The sequence below is a fragment of the Thermobia domestica genome, chromosome 11, assembly GCF_964235325.1.
Source record: "Thermobia domestica chromosome 11, izTheDome1.hap1.1, whole genome shotgun sequence".
NCBI classification, from domain to species: Eukaryota; Metazoa; Arthropoda; class Insecta; order Zygentoma; family Lepismatidae; genus Thermobia; species Thermobia domestica.
The window spans coordinates 1189362-1208599 of record NC_137464.1 but is presented as its reverse complement, the minus strand read 5'-3'; the positions used below and the strand labels follow the sequence as shown (position 1 = coordinate 1208599).

The 19238-nt window shown below is 34.1% G+C and overlaps 1 long non-coding RNA gene across 4 annotated transcripts in view; it reads left to right on the top strand.

Moving 5' to 3' along the window:
- Positions 1 to 19238, top strand: part of LOC145663816 (uncharacterized) — a 570212-nt gene that overhangs the window by 523455 nt on the left and 27519 nt on the right. For 2 of the 4 annotated variants that reach the window (XR_014127273.1, XR_014127274.1), the window contains exon 6: positions 63 to 138. The exons of 1 other annotated variant lie outside the window; for it this stretch is intronic. This is a non-coding gene — a long non-coding RNA (uncharacterized LOC145663816). Of the gene's footprint in view, positions 1 to 62; positions 1931 to 19238 lie in introns of those variants that run through there. One more of the 4 variants, XR_014127272.1, reaches the window with a different exon arrangement.

Genomic DNA, 19238 nt, shown 5'->3' with positions numbered 1-19238 from the left:
TTATTTATTTATTTATTTATTTATTTATTTATTTATTTATTTATTTATTTATTTATTTCCAGATACAGTCTGTGGAGCCAATTTACGCTGAGGCCATCAACAAACAATGACATCATCAACAATGGAAATTCTGTCAGAGTCTGTATCTAAAGATTACATCCCGTTATTCGTCTGGTATAACTGAAAAAAAAAATCTTAGGAAATTTCAGTCCTACTGATTGCGAAGCAAGAAGTATAACCAAGCCTACAACTGTTCGATACATGAGCTCTTCCTGTTGGTCTAGTGGATAACATACTAAAATCCTGGTGAACTAAAACTTTGTTTCGATTCCCGAAGGAAAAACATTAAGAGTCCCCATCACGGCGAAATTAAAATACCGCTAATTTTACAGTAATTATGTGATATCTTCAAATAGATAAAAGATAATCGAAAAGTAGAACAAGAGCTCCCTAGACAATTTTATTTTACATGAGATACCGTTATCATGACTCACTTATCTGCTTTCAATTTTCAACCAATTAGAAAATTGGTATTTATTTTCGCGTTTTTAAATAGCTGCAAACGGAAAACTATTAGGTGACTCGTGATAATGGTACCTCATGTAAAATAATATTGTCTAGCGGGCTTTTGTTCCACATTTCGATTATCTTTTATCTATTTGAAGAGATCACAATAATTACTGTAAAATTAGCGGTGTTTTAATTTCGCAGTGATTAGGACTCTTAAACACATTATAGTCGTTCAGATTCCATTTTAAATTGTAGGTTCATGTCTCGGATACCCTCCTGCTGAACAGGGATCCAGATGTTAGGTACATTTTAACGTTTTCAATCTACCTAACGGGTATTAAAATATGAGGACATCCAAGCATTATAAGTAGGAGAAGCTAAACGAAATATCGTGTATTTGTTTCTCGGCATCTTTGATTATGTATCATGGATGTATGAATGTACTAATTTTCTGTTTCCATTTATCATAGTCTTTCTTTTGTTCTAATTTATTAATAGGGGCCTTCTATAATGATTCCTTTCTCTTAAAATCTATTCGTTGTAAGAACTGCGTGGACACCATTCTTTACAGAAAACAAACAAAGAAGAAACAAAAGAGAAAATATGGGCGTTGTAGGATAAACTCATTTGAACAAGCATCTCAAATCTGGACTCCGAATACTCAATAATTTATCATTTCGTAGATAAGAAGTTATCTTTGAGTGGGAAAGAGTTTTCAATACAATATTAAAATATTTTTGAAGGAATATTATTAATGTACAAAGCCTTTCACAAGTGGACTACTTTTATTAGTCAGAACGTTCCATAGAAGTTAGTGTTGTCCACGAGACAGGACGAGATGAGTCTCGTTTCGATTCTTGATTTTTTTTAAAAACTTTTCTGTCTTGTTTTATGAAGTTATGTATAACATGTATGCCTAGACTCTTTTCTAAATTTCACCTAGAAATCCTTCCGCATCACGAGAGGTCCATTACTGGTGTGATATAACAACATTTAATTCATTTTCATTATTTGATTATATTCGAAACGACTTGTGCAAAGAATATATATTAGGTCAATAACCGAACACATTTCGATTCCGTTTCAATAATAATATTTGGCAATTTTTTACCCACATAATTTTAATTTGATTATTTTTTTTAATTAGCATCCCTTTCAGCAGTGAGGCTACTTGGACCTACTGATTAACTTGAATTGCCAATCACATGAGCTCTCGCCGAGAATCGAACACGGGTCTCCCACGACAAAGGCGCGTACGCCAACTGCTTAGCCACGAGCAAGCTCCCCACATAGGGTTATAAACAGGATTATCCAAATTATAAAGGGGTAAACGGTCCCTGAACGGGACATGTTATCATCTCCATGATCTTCAAATACACTCTCAATAATTAGTCAGGTTTCTAGCCTCAGCAAGCCATTATCGCACTTCACATCTCTCAACAACTGGCGTTTCATGGTTGAATGAACTTTCTCTTTTTCTTGAAATCAGCATTGCAACCTTCTTTCTTAAGATAAACGGGACATGTTATCATCTCCATGATCTTCAAATACACTCTCAATAATTAGTCAGGTTTCTAGCCTCAGCAAGCCATTATCGCACTTCACATCTCTCAACAACTGGCGTTTCATGGTTGAATGAACTTTCTCTTTTTCTTGAAATCAGCATTGCAACCTTCTTTCTTAAGATAAAAAAATTTTAAATCTAAATGTTTAACAGAATAAGGAGATATCACTAATAAATTTAATTTCGAGAGTACACTAAGTAATATGAAGTACATCACACATAATATTATTAACTTCCTAGTAATGATAGGAGACAAGACTTGAAACTTAAGGCTTTTATAAGATTCAGGAGTAGTAGTTAACTCTTGCGAGTGACATCTTTCTGGACTATCTTTTCAAACGTGAATCAGTTTTATCAAAAACGACTCAGGAGATTCTGCTTATATTTCATAAATAAATATTTAAATCTAATAACCCAAGAATAATGTGTAAAACAAATTCTTATATAAAAAATATGCAGGAAAGGTATTTTCCTGTTACGGCTGTTTCTCTCTCTCTCTCTCTCTCTCTCTAATACGGCATGCGATTTTATTGATACTTCCTTCAACTTGCAGAAATAACTCTGTTTGGGATAGCGATACATCAAGTTTACGTGAGGTAAAAGGAGTAAATTCTACCCGATGTTGCACGTTTGAACATGCTCATACAAAATAATTTTCCAGTGAAACCTACCGAATAAATTATTCGATTTTATTAAAATATGTTTACAGTTATCTTCTTTATCGCATTCAAACAATCCTCACTTGTTGAAAATAGTAGGGTAAACGGGAACAAATACCCGACTTTGAGATTTCCATATTTTAAATAATATAGTAAGAAAATAATTTTCTATGAAGACGTTCGCCAAAATTGATAGATTTTGACATAATAAAGAGTATAGTTTGTTTATGGCTTAACAAACATTCCAATGCATGTAGTTAAAATAGATCAAGACCCCCTTATTCTCCCGATAGTCTGAAAGTTATTTCCCCGATAACTTTCGTGAAAAGTATTCGCTTTTGAACAACGTAGTGTATATACATATTGCTTGCGATTTAAATTAGTGAAGAATGGGGATAATCCTAGGTAGATCATTCCGCTGGCACTTGAAAGTCTCTTCAATGGTAACTTTCGTTAGAAAAAAAAAATGCAATATCTGCATTGTAGTATATTATTTCTGATGCCTCAAATTTCCACAATTTCCTTGAGTTTAAAATAAGTCAAGAATGAAGAAGTTATTCTTTTGAACATGACTTTAAAATACATTTTGTGATGATAAATTATATTTAAAAAAAATCAAAACATCGGAATCACAAATAAGAATTCAAAATCATATTTGATATTACGGCACTAAGTGGGAGGGTCGAGCTGGGTGAGCCTCCCTCTCTATGCCACTGCCTCAAAGCATAATCATGGAATATTAAACTACAAAAAAGACCGTGTCAGAAGAAAATCGGCGATGCTTGTAATAATAATAATAATAATAATAATAATAATAATAATAATAATAATAATAATAATAATAATAATAATAATAATAATAATAATAATAATAATAATAATAATAGGCATCGGCGATTTTGTTTTGATACGGTCTTTTTTTTTTAAGTTTAATATCCAAGATTATGCTTTGAGGTTAAAAGAAATGGTAATGATTCTTCTACGGAGATGGATTCATAGTCGTCGCATGTTATAAATTCTTGTGGATATTCTAACCAACAGTATTTTGCCTAGGTTGTGCTAACACACTGAATAATCTCTTGAAGAAACATCCAAATTTAAGGCACCAACACCTGGAAATCCCCCCCCCCAAAAAAAAGGCTGTTTTAAAATGTTAAATTACATTCGAATATTAATCTAGAAAACAGTAGGAAATATTTTTCATACTATTATTATTATTATTATTATTATTATTATTATTATTATTATTATTATTATTATTACAAGCATCGCCGATTTTCTTCTGACACGGTCTTTTTTGTAGTTTAATATTCCATGATTATGCTTTGAGGCAGTGGCATAGAGAGGGAGGCTCACCCAGCTCGACCCTCCCACTTAGTGCCGTAATATCAAATATGATTTTGAATTCTTATTTGTGATTCCGATGTTTTGATTTTTTTTAAATATAATTTATCATCACAAAATGTATTTTAAAGTCATGTTCAAAAGAATAACTTCTTCATTCTTGACTTATTTTAAACTCAAGGAAATTGTGGAAATTTGAGGCATCAGAAATAATATACTACAATGCAGATATTGCATTTTTTTTTTCTAACGAAAGTTACCATTGAAGAGACTTTCAAGTGCCAGCGGAATGATCTACCTAGGATTATCCCCATTCTTCACTAATTTAAATCGCAAGCAATATGTATATACACTACGTTGTTCAAAAGCGAATACTTTTCACGAAAGTTATCGGGGAAATAACTTTCAGACTATCGGGAGAATAAGAGGGTCTTGATCTATTTTAACTACATGCATTGGAATGTTTGTTAAGCCATAAACAAACTACTCTTTATTATGTCAAAATCTATCAATTTTGGCGAACGTCTTCATAGAAAATTATTTTCTTACTATATTATTTAAAATATGGAAATCTCAAAGTCGGGTATTTGTTCCCGTTTACCCTACTATTTTCAACAAGTGAGGATTGTTTGAATGCGATAAAGAAGATAACTGTAAACATATTTTAATAAAATCGAATAATTTATTCGGTAGGTTTCACTGGAAAATTATTTTGTATGAGCATGTTCAAACGTGCAACATCGGGTAGAATTTACTCCTTTTACCTCACGTAAACTTGATGTATCGCTATCCCAAACAGAGTTATTTCTGCAAGTTGAAGGAAGTATCAATAAAATCGCATGCCGTATTAGAGAGAGAGAGAGAGAGAGAGAGAGAGAAACAGCCGTAACAGGAAAATACCTTTCCTGCATATTTTTTATATAAGAATTTGTTTTACACATTATTCTTGGGTTATTAGATTTAAATATTTATTTATGAAATATAAGCAGAATCTCCTGAGTCGTTTTTGATAAAACTGATTCACGTTTGAAAAGATAGTCCAGAAAGATGTCACTCGCAAGAGTTAACTACTACTCCTGAATCTTATAAAAGCCTTAAGTTTCAAGTCTTGTCTCCTATCATTACTAGGAAGTTAATAATATTATGTGTGATGTACTTCGTATTACTTAGTGTACTCTCGAAATTAAATTTATTAGTGATATCTCCTTATTCTGTTAAACATTTAGATTTAATTTTTTTTTATCTTAAGAAAGAAGGTTGCAATGCTGATTTCAGGAAAAAGAGAAAGTTCATTCAACCATGAAACGCCAGTTGTTGAGAGATGTGAAGTGCGATAATGGCTTGCTGAGGCTAGAAACCTGACTAATTATTGAGAGTGTATTTGAAGATCATGGAGATGATAACATGTCCCGTTCAGGGATCGTTTACCCTTATAAAGTTATACATTCGAGTCCTAGAGAACATATTTTTAAATATAATTTCCAAATTCAAAAGGTGGTCCTATGTGTTCTTCCGAAATTGTGAAACTTGTACCCATGTCTTGTGAAAAGTAATGGATCTTGTATTCATCCATATATATAATAATAATAATAATACGTGATAAAATCTCATCAAAAAGATAAAGTAAATTAAAAACCTCCGAAATTTGAACTTTTGGCCTTTTTTTTTTTTTTTTTTTTTTTTTTTTTTTACGTATAAAAGGTAATAAGATGTACCAATAACATTTTCAGATTTTGGGCCTTGCTCTTAATTTTTACTTTTTGAAAACTCCCAAATTTAAGGAGTGGCCCTAAGCACCACTTCCGAAACTCAAATTAAGAGCGGGGGCGCAGTGGCTCAGTGGTAGAGCGTTCACCTCCGGTGCTTGGGGTCCCTGGTTCGATCCCAGCTCGCGCCGTGTGGACTTTGTGGTGGACAAACACTGTGCTCGTGGGTTTTCTCGGGGTTCTCCCGTTTCCTCCCACTTTCTTCGTTCCACCATTTCACTCATCTCTCATTATCACCGTCTCCCTTAGCCTAACCGGCATAACCGTGGGACGTAAAACTTACAGATTTCATTTCATTTCAAATTAAGAGCATCAATGTATTCATATTCTATCAAAGAGAGTGAACTATTTCGAATTCCGAACTATAAACCACATAATGTTATCAAGGCTTGCCAAAGAAAGATAAATAGATCAATAGCGGATCACGTGATGAACATTTGATCATATGTATATTTTTGTCATTTTTAACCATAAAAGGAGATAAGCTGGACCCATCAAATTTTCAAAAATATATATTTGGATCCTAGAGAATATTAACTTACTCTCACTTTTTTTAAGCATTCCAGTATGTAACCCTCCTAAATTTTGTGAGGGTTACTCCATATGTCCATGTCTTATGAAAGGGAATGGACCGCTGTATTAAAACATAGAACCAAATAACGCAATAAAAACCTCATCAAAGAGAACAAAATAGGTAAAAAAAACCTCCAAAATTCACATTTTTGGTGATTTTTTTTACCCATAAAAGGGAACTAGATTTACCCACCAAACTTATAGAGGCAGATACCTCTGTCGTATACTACCATATCAAATTTTTAGTTTTGGCAATTTCTATAAGTTAAGGGGGATGACTGTATGTAGCCTTCCAAAATTTAGGGATGGCCTAGGTACCCCTGTCAAAATGTAGGGGGTAGCTGTATACCCGTCGGTCATTAACGATAGTCCAGGGACCCAGAGACACAAAAGATTGCAATTAGTATTAGTGTTTGCAGCTTCATAAAAATTTTCAGAATTTCGTGTGAGCACGACCGACTCGATGTTCCCTCGCTATTCTAAGAGCGAGGGCCAGGAACACATCGAGTCGGCCGTGTTGTGAGAAAAGCCTGTCTATGAATACAAACGGATGGTTCAGGTCATTAAACGTGATAATCAGTTGCTATTTTTAATTTTCCTAATGGCATATTTCAATGTGAAATTCTAATATGTGTTACATTTCATAAACTTTTAATGTATCAGAAATTTTTGATGATATAATCTTACTAAGGACTGTACGAGCATATGCTGATTCGTTATCTTTAGCAATTTTCTTGCTAATGGAACAATCTGCACGCTAGCGTAGTGATTTGCAATGCGGACAACTCGCCAATGCAGATTGATTGACTTGTCGACAGCAAGCATGAGAGAAGCATGTCAAGAAAGAAAGACGGATTGGCTATTGAAAAAGAAAAGAAAATTTTTATTTTTGATTCTATACAAGTATATATCTTGCCTATTTTGCTACATAGTCATCATGAAGCTCCTAGCACTTCTAGTAGCGTGGCACATAGGCTTTCATAGACCTTCTGTGTAGAAATTTGCCATTTCAGACTTCAACCAGTCGAGAACTGATGTCCTTAGAACTTCATTGTGATCGTTGGAGAAAGTTAGATACCTTTTTAGTTGAATGTAAAAGATCGATAGTGCCCAAGTCGGGACTATATCTGGGTGATAAGGAAAGAAAAAGTTCCTATAAGACGTTTTGAATTGTTTCAACAGTACGGGCAGATGTATGTAGACAGGAGTTGTCATGAATCAAGATATTGCAGATCGTAACATTGAAAAATACAGTACCATTGTCTTATCTTACGTTACCTACACTCATTATTGTTGGTTCGTATTCGTATATGACACAATTACCGATGAATGTCGGTTTCATTCTGTCCTTTTGTGTTGGCTAATTGTGACAGATATCCTCCTAACATTTGGCAGGATTTTTTTCTGACAGTAGCCATTTCAACTTACTGCTACACCGTATATCCGTAACTCCACACTGCTGAAAATTGTACATCTGTCGTTGGCACAGAATACTAGAACAAGCTTCCGCGCACGCACAGCTTCGTCAGTGTTGCCAGTTCCACGTTAAAAATAATCGCCCCTTTTTTTTGACATGCTTCTCGTATATATGACGAGTTCTACAGTTTAACGTAGATCGGAATCAACATAGTATGTTCGATGCTCCCTAATGGGAATGGAACTAGAAATTTCGTGCACTCGAGCCACAAAACTAGAAAGGAGAGCTTGGTTCGAGAAATGTTGAGTTCCAAATATATATATGAAAGAGATAAATATTTCCAGAGCGCAGCATGCATACATAATTTGGTTGGTGGCTTCCCTATTCTCCGGACACTCGTGCGCGTGTTATTGCTAGCGAAGCATTGCCAGAGATTTGCCTATTATGTTAGAGGGTACTAATTAAAACGAACATGCTATAGTAATAGCTATAAATATACCACATTGACTTGACACCTAGTCTTCCGTTTCAGGCGCTGCTATCGGCTGAAGGAATACAACTCCCTTTCGCTAAAGGTCTCTCGCTTAGCAGCTGCTGAACCCTTATTGGCTCAGCACGTGGGTGTGTCGGGGTGTGAGCTTTAGTTCGCATTTTTGCCACGGCTCAAGACATTTTGGCAGCACAATAGTAGCAGTGGCACATGTACACCACGTGAAGGTCTTTGGTTTCTATGGCAAGATAGTTTTTCAATTAATGTTTTAACCGGAAATGGTAGTAGATCCCCATCATTTCCAGTTTTACTAAAGTGATTAGATTTGAGATGGAATACATATTTGGGATGAAATATATATATTTGGGACGACTATCTATTACCGCTTTTGCTCTATAGACATCAACGTTGAACCCGGAACTGGTTTATTTCTACTATTTCCGGTAGATGGATTACTTCCATCAACCAACTCGAATCTTAACTTTTGCTCCGATACTTCCTGGCCAAAATGGATGGTTACTAATCAAATAGTTCTTGCAATTCCTTTCTCCAGAACGGACACACGGACATACATGGTTTGTCTTCTTGACGAACAGAGAAGGTAAATGTATAAGAAAGTGTTGGTTGGGAATCAAACTTCTTAGCAGCCTGACACACTAAAAATAATACAACATTTATCTTTTTTTCTTTGCTTGTTTTTCATAAATGAAAGGAGATAATAAGATGCAACTTACCACAATCATAGATAAAACTATTTTACAACAGAAAATATGAACCTGAAGAATTTTCAGTATTGCCATCCATAGAAATTACAGTGTTGCCAGAGTAACATTTCCCCTAAATCTAAGTTAAGGCAGCGACTAGAGGAATGAACTCAACTATGTTGTCTTGGAATCCAGTGAACTACTTTTTAAATAATAGTTTAGTTTGTAATGCAGTTTGTAAAATAGTTTTAAAATACAGTTATTAAAATTAAATAATAATGTTATTTAAAAAGTAGTTCACAGGATACCAAGACAACATGATACGTAATCAAATGCAGTTGAATTCGTTCCCCAGTTTCTGCCTTAACTTAGACTTTGGGGAAAATCTTATTCTGGCAACACTGAAAATTCTTCAGGTTCATATTTTCTATTGTAGAATAACATTTATCTATGATTGTGGTAAGTTGCATTTCATTAACTCCTTTCACTTATATATATATTTAAAAAAAGCAAAATTAAAATGGTATTTTTTAAATAAGTTTTAGTATGTCAGGCTCTTAAAAGTTTAAAGAGTGATAGTATAAAGGTATGTTTAAAGATCGACTACCTAGTATAAAAAGTAGGCTATTCACACTTTTAACAAAAAAACAGTCCCTACTGACTGACCATGTCTATACAGTAAAAGTAAATCTTGCAGAAAATAAGCTGTATATTATCTGTCCTGTGTGTCTGTGGTTTGGATCCTATAATTCCCTTCCCTCTCCTTACCTTTCTCTACGTAATAACTCATTTATCCTTGAAACCTTTAAAACCCCGACGTAATACAGACGTTGTAAAACAAGCCTTTGGGCCCAGGGCTGTATAAACCCCTCTGTATAAAGTTTGAGACAAAACTACACAACAGACACTCACTCACAGAAACACAAGCATATATTATATATATATATATATATATATATATATATATATATATATATATATATATATATATATATATATATATATATATATATATATATAAACGCGTGGGCAGCTGCAAGTAACCAAAATCCCCTCCAACAATAATTCACTTCAACCCTTATTCCCTAGGGATTTTACACTGAGCCTGTCCTTCGGATGGGGGAGTCCCCGTATGGCCACGTGGGAACGCTTGTGATGGATGTCGGGAGTTCACCATTTGGACAGATCCTTCTTTCTCGCTTTTTTTTTACCTCCACCAACATACAACCTTGTTTTTTTAAAGGTACTTTTCTTTTTGCAAGGCTCAAACATGGCGATGGTGCGCAAGTTTCTCATCTCCTTTTTTTCTACTTTTTTTCTTTTTATTTAGAACTACCACCACCGGAAGTCGCTGGAGAGAGAAGACGGAGGCAGGGTGGGGATTGTTGGAAGTGGCCAGGGGTTTGTTGAATCAATACTTATTTCACGATCATGTGGGGTTGGTCAGTGAGAAAATTGGCGCATATAGAATACAGTTGATTGTCTAAACGATATGAAGTGTGGTGGTTGCTATTCTCCAAGGAGGCCATTGTGAGGATACCACTTCGAAAGACAGGGGGAACGATGGGAAGATACACTAAGCTATAGAGATAACTGAATTTGATCACTAAGTCATTTGTTTCTTCGTTCAATTTTAAGATGGATGAAAATTACTCTGTACCGTAAGACCTACACTGAAATTATAACGAACAGAAATACTTCTAAAATATCTAAGATCTAGCACGATGTTTTTTTAATGAAATAAAATGAAATTAAAATTCTAATTTAACCTTATATGACTGTGCCTTTCGACCTAAAGGAGATGGGTGATTAATGAAAGTGTATGATTATGATTAAATGGATGGAATGAAAACGTGGGAGGAAACGCAAAAATCTCAAAAAATCAACACAGAAAAAAGTATGTGGCGTACGTAAACAGTAGATTACATGCGTAAATCCTGTAGTACAATACATGACTATGAGTAACATCCTGCAACAAACGTATAAGTGAAAACTATGTTTTATAATACTTTCCGTATAAGTGTTCCATTTATACGTACTTTCCGTATAAGTGTTCCATTTATAAGTACTTTCCGTATAAGTGTTCCATCTATACGTACTTTCCGTATAAGTGTTCCATCTATACGTACTTTCCGTATAAGTGTTCCATTTATACATACTTTCCGTATAAGTGTTCCATTTATACATACTTTCCGTATAAGTGTTCCATTTATACATACTTTCCGTATAAGTGTTCCATCTATACGTACTTTCCGTATAAGTGTTCCATTTATACGTACTTTCCGTATAAGTGTTCCATCTATACGTACTTTCCGTATAAGTGTTCCATTTATACATACTTTCCGTATAAGTGTTCCATTTATACATACTTTCCGTATAAGTGTTCCATCTATACGTACTTTCCGTATGAAAGAAAGAACCATATAGAAAAATATAGGTGGTAATGATCTCACATACAGATGGACGTATGAAACATATAACTGACGTATACGTATGTAATATACGGAAAGACTGTTAGATGTCAGACATACTGCAGCGACATGATGTAGCATCTAATCGAGAAAAGGTTAGTATGCATGTATCATATGGATAATGTACGCTTCGTACAAATTTCCGTAGTAAACATATGGCTTCCGTATATTTGCACAACTTATCGCTGTCCGGATAACGGACTTTTCTTAGTGCACGGAAACAATTTGGTCCTCACAAACTCACATTATCAAATTAGCGATCCATCTCACTAGAGGTGAGCCATCTACCACTAAGCCATCTACCCTCTTAATTTGATTGATAAAAATGGCTCTACATGCTTTTATGTGTCACTCGGTCTGTCTGTTCCATAATAGTTTGTGTAAAAGTGTCCGATGTTAATGAAACATGAGCGGTGCTTTCTTTCGCTCTTAGAAAGCAATTGTGTCACTTGAGGCTAAAATCTGAGAAAAATAAGAAGGTAAAATGAGGTAGATTCAACTTTGTTTTGAAATTTTTCCACAAAATTCTTTAATTGATAACAAAATAGTTCTTCAGAATAACTATATTTTTACGTTATAATTATTATAACGTTTACTTATAGTTTAATTTATTGTATGTATAGAATTGCTGAACTTTTACCACTTTATCGTTTCGACAGTTCCAATCCAAAGGAATAGAAATAATCCTTTATGTCTCAAAAGAAATGCACGCAATGTTTGATAGAAGTAGGATTTTTTTTTCTTTTTTTCGCTGAAACACAGAGGCTAAAGTTGAGAAATTGAGTAATTTGAATCCCATTCAATAATCCTAATTGGAAAACACACACCACATTTCATAAATATATGACAATTTCTCGAAAAATTACAATTAAACGTTCTTGAGAGGAAGAGAGTCAAATCATTGTTTACTACTGAATAAATTCAAACGTAATAGTGATAGTTATTAACCCTAAAAGAAACACACGCTGTGTTTCATGAAAATCATATATTATTTACGAAATTCATTGTGAATATTTTTTTTTTAATTAAGGATAAATTCACTCTTTGCCTTGGTGAATTTCAACTGGAAGCAATAAATCATTCGCAAGGCTTAAAAAAGATATTCCCGACGTTGCTTGAAATTCAAGTAATTCTTACGACAATTATCGTTGTAATTAACAAATTATGTATGTGAAGAAACTATCAAGTTGCAGATGAATCTTTTACATCCTTCATTCTTGTCGACTTCAACTGCGAAAATGATAATGATTGGAAATTTTTTAGAAAAATATAGTTATTCTCAAGAACTATTTTGATATCAATTAAAGAATTTTGTGAAAAAATTTCAAAAGAAAGTTGAATCTACCTCATTTTACCTTCTTATTTTTCTCAGATTTTAGCCTCAAGTGACATAATTGTTTTCTAAGAGCGAAAGAAAGCACCGCTCATGTTTCATTAATATCGGACACTTTTATGAAATGTGGTGTGTGTTTTCCAATTAGGATTATTGAATAGGGTTCAAATTATTCAATTTCTCAACTTCAGCCTCTGTGTTTCAGCGAAGAAAAGAAAAAAATCCTACTTTTATCAAACATTGGGTGCATTTCCTTTGAGACATAAAGGAGTATTTTCATTCCTTTGGATTGGAACTGTCGAAACGATAAAGTGGTAAAATTTCAGCAATCTATACATACAATAAATTAAACGAGAAAGTTGTGGTTGGAGTTTTGTATTTATTTATTTTCTTTAAGTGCAATTTCATTAACATCCTAAAATAGAAGGGTCTCAAAAAATAACGCCCTCTTTTGGACCATGAGCATTCATTTATTTGTAGTTTCATCGGGAGAGGGTTTTTTTGAAGTATGGTTATTCTGATCAGAGTTCTTGAAAATAACTTGGAAACTCAAAGGAATCGAAGGTAAACTGTGAATATTCCCTGGAAAGCTTTATTTAATTGTAGTTAATTTCTTATGTCATTGTTTTTGTCTGAATGAAACGCTGAGATGTGAGATAACCTCAAAGGAAAATTGGATATTATACAAATGATCCAACTTTTCCCCCTATATACAGGGTTAGCATAAATGATTCATTTGTTTTAAAAAGGCTATATTTTTAAAAGTATTACAGCGTTTGCACACGTCCCCGGCAATGCCGGATCCGGTTCCGACAATGCCGGCGATGGAGTCGGCGGCAATGTAATCAAATGGTAGCTGGCACACGCTTTCCGACCCGGCAAAAAAGCCGGTGGAACTCCCGGCTCCGGCAAATGCAGCCGGACTAGCCGCCGACATGTCGGTGCCGGCTCCGGCTCCGGTTTTGTCGGCGGCAATATTTTATTATGAGTAGATGCACACGCAGCCGGCAAAGACGGAGCCGGCTTGTTGATAGGTTTCTTCAATCTAGCTACAGTGAGTGAGTGGCAAGGCGTTGTGTATTCTTGTTTCTTTTTCTGTATTTGGATTTTTTGTTTACTTCAGGTTTTTTGTTATTTTCTTTTTTTTTACATCATATGAATATATAATGAAGAATGAAATAATCAAAATGGCTGTGAGGTACCACAGATATAGTGGCTTGCTATTTACATAAATTCTCAGCAAGGGAAATTCGGATCTTGTTTGAATTATCCAACTACGGCAACGCGTAAAGTGAGTTTCACACATGTATGTATTATATTAATTTGTTATCTTCTACAGCTGAAACTTACTTAAACGATTTAAACAAAGGGGTCGTTGGATTCGTTTTGATAGAGAATATGTCTTAGCATATATGAAGTCATAATTTTTAATAAATCAACTTGGCGGAAATGAACAAAATGGAGATACGAAGAAATTATGAATCTAGGATAGTTCTCCAGTGCTTATCCTGTTAATTATACAACCCAGTATGTACGGTATAAATATCCATCATAATCGTAGAAGTAGGCATTTTCAAGCATAACAAAGGTTGTAAATAAAATTAAAGTAAATAAAAACTACAACACAACTACAGAAAGAAATGAAAATGTACAAACAGAACAAGAAAATTTATATTCTTGTGGTTGCATACTGTTTTACCTTATAGATCATAATAACAATATGTACTCTGTCTTGTCTGGTATTTGTTCCTAGAACGATTGTGTACTGAGTGAATAGGCAGCCGCAATGTTGCCTTTGTAGAACTTTTATTATTATTATTATTATTATTATTATTATTATTATTATTATTATTATTATTATTATTATTATTATTATTATTATTATTATTTTAAATAGCTTGATCTCAGCATGTTTCAATTTTGAGAAATTTAAATAGATGTTAAAATTATGGCAACAAATGTGAAAAAAAAGAGAAAGAAACTAAAAGAAGGCCATATACCTCGTGCGCACACATCCACACACACAAAGAGCAAATATACCTTTGTGTACTAAAGAAAAGATATTTGGGGATTTAGACGTTAATGCTCCTACGTCACTTGATTGACGTAATACAATTAACCTTGTTCTTTGCATTGAGCTATTTCTCAGATATTGAACGACCCTTCCATTTATTCAAGTCAGTCTGTAATATTACACGGCTCTTGCAAAAAAAAAAAAAAAAAAAATGTGAATATGATTACTAATTCGTTGTACTAAGAAATCGAACGTTTGTTTAGACATGCGAAAGTAATTAATAAAAAAATTTCGAATCATATGTACGCAGCTTTTCATATAATGTATAAAACGGACTCATGTTCTCTCCTTCACGTTCAAACTCAAACTACCTTTCGGCACCGGCATTACCGGGAGTGTGTGCAAAGCAGCGCCGGCACCGACATTGCCGGATCCGGCTCCGGTTTTGCCGGCTGCGTGTGCAAAGCAGCCCCGGTTCCGGTTCCGGCATTGTCGGTGCCGGATCCGGCATTGCCGGGGACGTGTGCAAATACTCTAAGGACCTTGTTTAAATGGCCCGACTACTGTAATCCTTACTCGAGCTCAAAGAACGCATCAGTTTTGCAGTGCAGACAATTGACACTATTCTACAGAATGTATGAAGTGAGCTCGAGTATCTCCTGGACGTGTGTCGTGTCACCAAAGGAGCACATATTGAACATTTGTAGTGGGTGTATAAACTTGATAAGTTTGTGGTTCTTTCCATATAAAATATGTTTCATGTGTGTGTGTGTAATACTTTTGAAAACATAGCTTTCTCAAAACGAATGAATCATTTACGCTAATCCTGTATATATTGAGCGGGACAGCTAACAGAACATCAGTAAATCCTTGTATACTGGGTAGTCCGATAACTGCCACCTATATATCTTCTCCTTTCCTCGCATAAAAACGTAGTGAGAGGCAAATCTCAAACGGAGAAAAGACCAAGTTCAATCTATTTACACTTAGTAAACAAAAAAATAAATAAATAAAATCTGCAAGTCATGTCCGTAGCCCTTAGTAAGATATTTATACTTTTCAATACAAAGTAAAAGACTACATATGGTTCAGGATTGAATGTTGTAAGCTTATTTAGTACATTAAAGGAAAAAAATTGCATATTTGCTTGATAGCATTTTTTGTCATAATAGTGAATTTGTCTCAAGGCGATCCAAACATGAATCATAATCCCATAAACACCGGCTTCATTACCTTAGATGTCTTGTCTTTCTTGTGTTACCTGCCATACGCTTATTCATCCCTATACATTCAATTACCAAGTGACATCTAGTGATATGCTTGTAAATAATACGTAACTTCCTGCAACAGATGCTAGTGACAATAGGTACCGTATGTGTTACAAACCAATCTTGTATGTATATGTTTTTGTGAGTGTTTGAAAGACTGACTTCCTTGTAGTTAACTCTAAGAAAAAAAAACGTAACGAGTGTGAGATCACTGATTTATAAATATATATAACGAATGAGCTGTGTATCTGGCTGTCTGTCTATCTGTCTGTAGACATCCTGTGAGGAGAAGAGAGGAAGGGAATGCAAAGAGTGACGTGGATACCGAAGATAGAAATCTCTGAAAGGAGAGAACATATTTGAGGCTGGTTCACAAGAAGCGTGAACTTCGAACGTTTTTTCCTGGCAAAAAACATGGAGTGAAGGAAGACGGTCTTTTGTCATAGTCTAAATTTGGCAAGTGTTGCCAACTGTGCTATGGAAATCACACTTACTGCATTATTATTATCATCTTCGTTTATTTAGCAAAGTTTTACATATTTGTGAGGCAAGTTTACAACAGAATCGTAAATAGATATCATATCGTAGGAGAGAATTATACACAGAGAAAAGATAATTTTTGTCGATAACAATGAAATAAAGAATTTTGTCTGTAAAACGCTACAACAGAGAAATAAATATTCAACATGACTATCACACGATAACATAATTAATCTATAAACTTGGATAAGTCAGAAATTTAGATTTCTGAGACAATAGCAATATTCAGTTCCTCGGAAACATGGTAATCAAAGTATTCTTGCAGAACAATGCTATAATGAACCATTCACTGTGACATAATGAAAATGAAAAACTTCGCATTATTGCAAACTTTTAGGCATATCCTCTGAATAAGTTAGGCTTATATTGTGTGAATGTAGATGTTTGTGTTATTCAAACATTTCGTTAAGTACTCCTTCCTATATCATCAGAGATCCACCAGTGTTCAAGAAAAAAATAATTAGCAGGCATTATGATTGAATTTAAGATACCCTGAACATTGTAAAGTAAAATTACAAGAAATAGCTGTCAACTATTGTGCCAGTCTTTTGTTATTAAATTAGAATGATGCACAATCAGTTATGATAACATAATGATTAGATTTAAAATAACTATTCATAAATAACATCACTTACTTTCCCCATATTAGAGATTTCTCTAATTTAATAATTATCGAATAGCAGTCTGTTTCATGAGTATTTTTTCTTTGTAACTGTTCGGAAAAAGCCTTTATATTTCTGCGGAAGTAACTAAACAGCGTGAATAAGATATACGCCTAATAATTATACAACACACCGTACTGCAATGGTAATTTGGTTATCTAATGAACAGTGTGGAACTTCTTCCTGCTAGTTGACTAACATACGCGCTTTCGACATGAGTGTATTAAGTTTGATTCCCGGTAATAGCTCATGTGGTTCGAATCTCACGTTAAGCTGCAAGTCCATGCTTCATATCTCGATGCTGAAAAGTGGCGTTAAACACTAACCCCAAAACTAGAAATTTGCAGTATATCCATTAAATAAAAACATGGGATATTGGCTTCCCTGCTGGTCTATTGGCAAGGCCGCGCCTTGGAGGACGGTATTTCGAGCTTGATTCCCAGTGAGAGATCTTTGAACTCATTACGGTGATTCTGATTCATCCTTAAACTATAGGTTTAAATCTCATATAGCCTAGGTGCTGAACGAAATATTAAGCTGTAAACCAACCAATCAATTCTCGAGTACAGTATCAGTCTATTAAATATTTATTAAATATCATGAATATATTCTAAGCTTTTAAGAAATTATGAGCATTAGACCGAAGGATTTTACACTTACTAATCTGTTTTGCGTTATTAAATGTTATTGCTACTGCCACTACTATTACTACTACACTAATAATAATGATAATAATAATAATAATAATAATAATAATAATAATAATAATAATAATAATAATAATAATAATAATAATATAAACTTATATGGCGTAATTAAAAACGTAGGTTACATGTGTAAATCCTGTACTTTTTGCACTTAACGTACAGAAAAAGTATAACTGAAAAACTATATTTTATACGTACTTTCCGCATAAATATTACGAATAAATGTACTTTCCGTACGAACGAAAGAATTGTATGTAGGCGGTCAGAATTTGACATACAGATGAATATATGTAACACATAGCTGACGTATGTAATATACGTGTATGTATGTAATATACGGAAGACTGTTAGAAGTTAGACACCCTGCAACGGCATGATATAACATCTAAGGACAATGCGTATGTAGCATATGGATAACATATACTCCATATTAAATATAAGGGTTCTGTATGTTTGTACAATAAAGCTATGTCCTGATAATGGATTTTTCTCAGTGTATTCTGCCATTACTGGCAGGTCACTTGCTGGAATTCAGAACCTTCCATGCTCCACAGTATTTCGCTAACTTCTTCGTCTTCGTGTACGATTTTTCGGTTTTGATGTGATCCATTAATTGTAGTCTCCTTCGCTCCTACTTTTCTTTCCTGCTATCAGGGACGTATGCAGGGGTGGGTCCTGGGGTCCGCCCCCCCCCGAAATTTCGACTTTTGTGTCAATTTAGCCTAATTTTCGGGACAATTTTAGGAATTTTAATATAAAATACCCTCATATTAAGTTTGGACCTCCCCCGAAATAAATTCCTGCGTACGCTACTGGCTGCTATCATACCTTCTAGCACGTCCCTCATAATATAGTTCCATCTTAGCCAATGTCCCAATCAGTTTCTCTTTCTCTTCTTAATAATATTTAAAATTATTCTTGTCTCTCCCACCATCTCTATGAACGCTTCATTCGTTTTCCGCTCTAGCCAGATAACTCTTCTCTCTATTCTTCTCCACATACACATTTCGAAAGCTTACAATCTTTTTTCATCATTTTTGCGTAATGTCCATGATTCTGCCGCATAAAGCACGATATTCCACACAAAGTTTTTTATGTGTCTTTTCCTAAACTCTTTATTCAAGATCATATTATTATTATTATTATTATTATTATTATTATTATTATTATTATTATTATTATTATTATTATTATTATTATTATTATTATTATTATT